Source organism: Pelodiscus sinensis, chromosome 31 (genome assembly GCF_052426305.1).
Source record: "Pelodiscus sinensis isolate ZL-2025 chromosome 31, ASM5242630v1, whole genome shotgun sequence".
Lineage (NCBI taxonomy): Eukaryota > Metazoa > Chordata > Testudines > Trionychidae > Pelodiscus > Pelodiscus sinensis.
The window spans coordinates 5,110,751-5,118,373 of NC_143082.1; positions in this window are offsets into that span (position 1 = coordinate 5,110,751).

A 7,623-nucleotide genomic window follows, 5' to 3' on the forward strand; every position below is an offset into this window, starting at 1 on the left:
TAACATGCCCCTTCCGGAAAAGGGGCCAGTGTAGACGAGCCCAAGCTGTGTACTTTCCTCTCACTGCCTGGCTTTCAGGGAAAGGGGAAGAGCAGCAGACTTCTGGGTACACATGGCTGCAGCACCCCCCCCCATAGCATAGAGGGAGGGGCGAGCGAGTGCACCCCCAGCCAGTCCCTTTCACAGGGGGTGCCATTTCAGATTTTGGTGTGGTGGGGGTGACTTTTGCATGCCATGATGGGGGCAGAGAGTGAAAGCATGCGGATGGGGGGGGGGAGGGCGCTGAGGAAAGAAGCTTCAGCAGTGATACTGAGCTTGCTCAGTAGAAGCCAAGTACCAGAGGGAGAGGCGGAGGAAACCAACCTCATCTGCCCTCCCCTCCACACATATCATCTCTATCCAGGGGCTACTAAGGCACTGGAAAAAGGGGGTTACTCACCCTGTGAAGTAATGACTTTTCTTCGAGGTTTGTGTCCCCGTGGGTGCTCCACATATGGTGACGGACATTCCTGGAGCTACAAATTGGAGTTGCTAGTCGCGCTGCGCATGCTTTCTTGCATTGGTGGCAGTTTGACAGTTGAGCGCAGCCCGACCCTCTCCCCTCAATTCCTCATCTACCCCATAGCAGACATACTCTGAGTAGCGGGGAGGAAGGGAGGGCCGTGGAGCACCCACGGAGGGACACACCTCGAAGAGCAGCCATTACTGCACAGGGTGAGTAACTCCCTTTTCTTCTTTGGGTGATGTCCCCGTGGGTGCTCCACGTATGGTGACTACCAAGCAGTGTCCATACGTGGAGACTTAATAGCAGCAGATAGAACCGCTGTAGCCACTGCTGTATCATTTGCCAATTGGGGAATGATTGCATAATGCTTAGATAATATTTAATCAGAAGACCACGTGGCTGCCTGGTACATGTCTCGTAGCGGCATGTTTTTGAAGAATGCCGTGGGTGCTGCCATAACCCGAGTAGAATGGGCTCTGGGTAAGGCTAGCAGAGGTTTGCCACAGAGTGAATGGCATTGGAGATTGCAAGTCACTATCAATTTTGAAATTTGCATAGTTGAGATGGGGTTGCCCTTTGAAAGACCAGCCGTAGCAACTAAGAGTGGTGGGGTCTTGCGAAAACCCCGAGTTCTGTCAATGTAAAAGGCCAAAGCTCTTCGTACATCCAACGAATGCAGCAATGCCTCCCTAGGAGAAGCGTGAGGTCTTGGGAGCAACACGGGCAGGACAATGAGCTCGTTGATATGCAAGCGGTCTCAAAGTCTCTTTTCCCTTACCGAGCACTATATAGGGCAGACCCTCCATTAACGTGCCTATTTCACTGACTCTTCTCCCGGAAGTTACAGCTACCAGAAAGAGAACTTTCATGGTGAGTGACCATAGGGTACACATAGCCATTGGCTTGAAGGGGGGCTTCATGAGAACAGCCAATACCAGATTAGGGTTCGATTCAGGGGTTGGCACCCTACTAACTGGATAGAGATTATGAAAACCTTTGAGGAACCTCCCTGATAGTAGCTGTGCAAACAACACAGCCCTCTCAATTAATCCGTGGAAGGCTGAGATGGTGGCCATGTGGACTTTGATCAAAGAGACAGATAACCCATCCATCTTTGGGGTGCATAAGTAGTCCAGAATGCTTTGTAATGGAGCTTCATTGGGGTTGACTTGTGTCAACTGACCCCAGCAGGTTAAGCACCTCCATTTCTGCAGGTAAGTGCCCTGGTGGACTGTCTCCTGCTATGCAGTAGGACCTCTCTCACACACTCAGAGCCCTGGCCTTGTGTTCATGGAGCCATTGAGGAGCCATGCACGGAGGTGTAGCGGCTGCAGTTTCAGGTGACGCAGGTTGCCTCTGTTTTGGAATAGAAGGTTGTATCGGTGTGGCAATGGATAAGCTGGTTCGAGAGACAAGTCCTGAAGGGCTGGAAACCAAATTTGTCTGGACAAAACAGGGGCTATCAAGATGATTCGAGAGCCATGCAGACAAATTTAGTGCAACACCCTGGGAATTAATGGAATTGACAAAAAGGTGTAATACAGTGGTTCATCCCACATGACGAGGAACACATCGCTCCTAGATCTCCTGCCCAGTCCTGCTCGAGAGCAAAATCTGGGACATTTGGAGTTGTTCCGTGTTCAAAGAGATCCGTGGTGGCATAGCCCCATTTGCAGAAGATGATATCTGTGACTGCTGTGTGGAGTTCCCACTCATAGTGAATTATAAAGTTGCAGCTTAGGGCATCTGCCATGGTGTTGTTGACCCTCGGTAAGTACATGGATTTTAGGGTGACCCTGTACGCTACAGCCCAATTCCACAGGCAGACTGCCTCTGCACACAGCGATCTGGAACACGCTCCTCCCTGCTTGTTTATGTAGTACATCGTGGTGGTGTTGTCTGTGGAACACAAACTGAGCAGTTTGTTATGGAAGAGGCAAAGTGCCTGCAGGTGTTTCTGATGGCCCTGAGTTCTAGAATGTTGATGTGTAACAGAGTCTCGTGTGGCAGCCGTTTGCCCTGTACAGTTTTGCGTTGGAAGTGCACACCCCAAACCAGTAGTGAAGCGTCCATGATAATTTGTATGGCAGAATCCTCCTGTAAAAATAGAATCCCAGTTAAGAGGTTGTGTGGACATGTCCACCATCTGAGCTACTGCAGCACTTGGTTGGGCACAACATCGTTTGTGCAACGGATGCCATGAAGTCATGTAGACCGATGCGAGCCAATGCTGTAAGGCACAGAAATAGAGATGCACATACTGCACCACATATGTGGTGGCCGCCATGTACCCCATGAGTTGAAGGTAGGTATGGACTGTGGTGGATGGATTTGCGATGAGGGGGAGAACCAAATCTTGAAGGGCATGGAACCTGTGTTGAGGAAGATGCCCTGTCTGATATATCATTGAGTCTTGAATACTGTAGGCACATACTTATGTTCTTATATTCACATCTGATCACCCCATCTAAAATTGGATTTGGAAAAGTTACAGAAAAGGCAACAGAAATGATTGGGGGTAAGGAACATCTTCCATAGGAGGAGAGATTAACAAGACTGGGACTTTTCATCTTAGAAAGGAAATGACTAGAGGGCCACTAGCTAGAGAGGAAGTGGAGGAGTGAGGAGCCAGGGTGTGGCTGTGTGCGCTCCCCTATCTGGCAGGGGAGGCTGGCTGAGTTTGCTGTGAACAAAAGCTCTGTCAGTAGAAGGTGGTAGGAAATTGGCACTGACAATGGAAGGCTCGGGTGACTGCATGTGAAACGGTCTCTGGTTGATTTGTGACCCAAGAATGGGTCCCAAAGCAAGAGGCCTAAGCACTGACCTTGTTGGTGCCAGGGGGGATCTGGTGCCAGTGAATGTGGTTGGCAGCCTAGAGATGGAGGAGACCCTACAAGGGCTTGTCAAGCACTAAAAACAGGTGCAGCAGGCCCTGCCAAGTTTCCAGCAGTCCTGCCAGGCGGAGAGACAGACCTTGCTAACCTGGCAGGCAGAACAGCAGCAAAGCCTGCAGGACTTTACTAAGGAGCAGAGCAAGTGCAGCAGCCATCAGTAATATGGGTGTGGGGAACTAGGGCACATTGATGGTGAGCACATCAAGATGATTGAGACTTGGAACGGCATGATGACCTTTTTAAGGGCATATTGTGGGTCAGCCATCAATGTCCTGGTTACATCTAGCTAAAAAGCTAACAGGAAATTGAGGTAATCCTTAATCATGAGTGACACTTTTATTGGCCTGGTAAAACCAGTATTCATTCTCCTTGACTCTAAGTTCTGGTCTCCCCAGTTCCAGGTGCAGTAACAACTTTAAAATAACTATGTACATAGTCCACAGGTAGTAGTCCTTTTCCATCTGGAGCACAGGAATTTGTGTGGGAAAGGGAAACTTAGTTAAATGTCAAATCATGGTGGTTTCAGGTTGTGGTCTATCATTGGTGGCAGGGTGGTTCCTTTCCAGGGTTTCATCTGTGAAGTGTGGAGTCATTTATGTACCCTCTTTTTCCCATTCTCTAACTCCAACTGGTAGATGGTTGGGCTCGCTTTCTGAATTACTGTAACAGGACCTACCCATCTGTGACTTAATATACGCTCTTTCTCAGAGAAATATTTAAACATGACCTGATCTCCAGTTTCCCATTCCTGACATTTTAGATTGTCAATCAGCCTTCTGTCCATTTTCCAGATACTGCTTTTGAGAATTATGGCTATGGTACACGGCACCCAGGTTATGGTCTCCAGCATAGATTTGGTGTAATTGTCTGTGGCTACTCAAGGTGTATAATCTTCTGGAGGCAGCCCTCCTGGAATCTACCAAGCCTCCGGGGTAACCATGGGCTTCTCCAAAAGGACTTCATGTGGAGAGAACCCATGTGCCCCTACTGTAGCCATCAGTATGACAGGGAGCTTGTGGTCCCAATCCTTGCCAGTTGAGAAGATCACTTTTCTCAGGGCTGTCTTAAGGGTTTGATTCAATCTTTCTATTAGCCAGTGTCCCCTCTAAGATTTTCCATCTGTAACCCCCAAGGATATTACTTGGATTCCTGGGGCCTTGTCTGCTGGCAGCTCAGGGAGAGGCTCTGAGTTTGCCTTGGCTCCCCCTCCCTACCAGGGCCAGAGTCTGCCCCGCAACCCATGGGGAGTGAGATGCCCCTCCCAGGGGGAAGGAGAGACCATTGTTGAGGGGAATCTGGAGCCAGCCAGGGCAAGGGGAGGCTGGCTGTGTGGGAGCTAGTAAGCCCCAGGCCTGCATGCAGGGTTCCCCCTGAGAACTGGCCTCTAGGGACCTGAAGGCAGGATCCCTCAGCTGGGTTTATGTCTCCCCTGTTGATTCCCAGTTGTGGAGTTTGCTGGGAGGCTTCCCCAGCCAGGCTGAGTTGGCTCCAGCTCCCTGGGTGAGACAGTCACCGCATGGTCAGCTCAGCTCTAGCAGCAAGTTCAGGGCTGCTGCCTGCTGGGTGGGTCTGAATGCTGGGCTGGGAGGCTGTAATTTTGAATTTTGGTGCAGTTGTGTGGCCTGCACCTTGAGCCCTGCACCCCTTTGCGGGGAGGGGAAATTCTGGGACCGAAGCAGCCTGATTCCTGCCTGAAGAGGATCCCTGTGAGAAGAGAGCAGCCCTTTGCAGAGACTGAGTCATCTCTCAACCTGAGGTCATTCATGGAGTGTGTGAGTGCACCCATTTTTAGTTAGTCAGGCAGGGAATTTGTTTGGGGATTTTATTACCTGCTGCACATTAAACCTGTGGAGGGATTTACTGCCTTCTCCCATGTGTGAGTCCTTTGGGCTGTACTGGACCTAGTCAGCTCCACTGCTAAACCACTGCAGAGAAGGATTTTGTGGTCAGCAGTCATCAAGGGCCCCATCAAAGTACACGTACCAACGGGACACTAACCTCACAGTTGCTGGGCACCGGTGACCCTAAAAATAGTGTTTTACCCTGTTCTAATTGTCTCCTGTTTAATATAATTGTGTTATTATAGTGTATGTGTTTGTGCTATTTTCTGGGAGTCTCCAACTATCTGGCAAATACATGGGGATTACCCTGGGCTAGAATTTTCCTCCCAAGCTGCCCTGGTGACCCTGCTAGGAAGGAGTGAGGGGGGTGGAGGCACCGCCAAGTACATCAATCAGAAAGATTAAAATTGAGTGGGTGGCGGGATCCAGAAGAACCCAGACCTATCCATCCAAACCTGAAAGGAGATTGGCTTTAAAAAAAAAGGTAACCAGGTGGAGAGGGGATGCTACACATCCATGAGAGGAATGAGTTTTGACTTATGCACCGACAGTAAGAGCACGTACGCTTGTTCGTCTGAGTGCCACTGTGGCACTCACCAGTGGCAGAGCTCCCTAAGAGCCTCTCCCAGGTAGTACCCCTCACCTCGACAGCGGACTCTGACCAGCCCCCACCATGTGGCCTCAGCACAGGCAGCCAGTTTCTGTACCAAGCATCCATCCCTCTCCCCCTCCCCACCACATGACCACAGCAGGTACTGGCCACTGCATGAGCCCCTCCCCCCTGCCCAGCATGGCTGCAGCAGAGCCCGGCTGCCAGAGGAAACCCCACCTCCCACCACAGCACCCTCCACCACCTTCACAAGGCCTCAGCTGGCCCTGCCTGTCAGAGCAGCCGCCTGCTGCACCGCTCACCTTCCAGCAGGACAGTGAGAGCTGCTGCGTGTCTCTGCAAAGGAGGTGGGCAGGCGGGGAATTTCTCATGTGCGGCCACACAGGGAGGCACCTTGGTGGGAACACTGCTCTTAGCCCTGCAGCCCAAGGCTGCCCTGCTATGTGGAATCCTTGTTTAATTTCCTGAGCTGTACATAGCTGTTTCCTAAGTTCCTCCGGGAAATGGCTGCCCTTAGTCTGAGTCTTTAACTCATGGAAGACCGAACCCGCTGGAAGTCTGTTTCAGTAACAACTGGGCAGTGTTAGAGGCAGTGCGATTCTTTGATGGAAAAGCTTCAAGTCACTTTGTGAAGGAATCGGTCACCACACAGCAATACAAATTTCCGTGTTTGGTCACAAGCCTGGGTTTAACAGGCCAATGGTCAAACCACTGAGCTATCCTTCAGTGTGTGTGTGGGGGGGAGGGGGCTTCTTAATTTTTGCATCTGGGTTGTTCTCCACACATCTGATGCAATTAATATAATGTTCCACATCTCCCTGCAAAGTCAGCCACCAACCCACAGTTAACAACCACTGTGAGGTCTTCTCAGCACCAGAATGACTTTGGCTGTGGCTAGCAGGACCAGTTCTGCTCTCACAACAGTGGGTATCATCAAAAGAGGAAATGGATCACTGTCTGAGTCTGAAGCAGTTCTCTTTGCCATGATCAATCCAGTATTATACTGGAAAGTAGTCCTGGACTGATGCTTTCCTGTTTTAAACAATTCTATTTCAGGATCTTTAGCTTGGAGAGTTGCCATGTCTTGATGGTCATGATGTTGGCAGATGTTTTTGCATTCATGCTTTGTCCCCGGTCTAAACTCACAGCTGGTTTCACCAATTTGTCTACCCAGTGTTTAGGATGGCTATTTTTGCCATGTTCTTATGGTGGGCGCTAACCTTAAAAAGGAATTTATCTTTCTGCATGGATTCAGCTAACTGCCAGGCATGCTGCAGGAATCCTGTATACTGCACTGGCCTGTTATCAGAGGGTGTCATACCTCTCTGCTTCTAGGGGATCATCCAATCAATAAATGCTCAGATTACCCAGTCTGAGTATGTACATAGTACGTTCCCCTGGCCTGGCTGGAGCCCTGGGTGAAGAGGGGAAAGCCCCTGTACTGCAGTGGGATTGGGATAGAGATAAAGAGGTGGGCCTGGATGCTATGTGGGTAGGCCCAGGCCCATCCAGACCCACTCCTGGCTACGCCCCTGCTAGCAAGCGGTGGGGACAGGAGAGACCAGTGATTAACACCAGTGCAGCTGGCTGCAGGGTTTGCCGCTGGGGGAAGCTCCAGTGATGCCAATAGACACGTGTACAAATTGCCTGATCCCACTCAGAGGAGATGCAAACTCTCCTGGGAATTTGTGTTTTCCCTCCCACGCCCTCTGGAACCATGCCGGTGTCTCTCATTCCTTGCAGAGCTGAACTTTGGGCTGGGAGGCAGGAGCT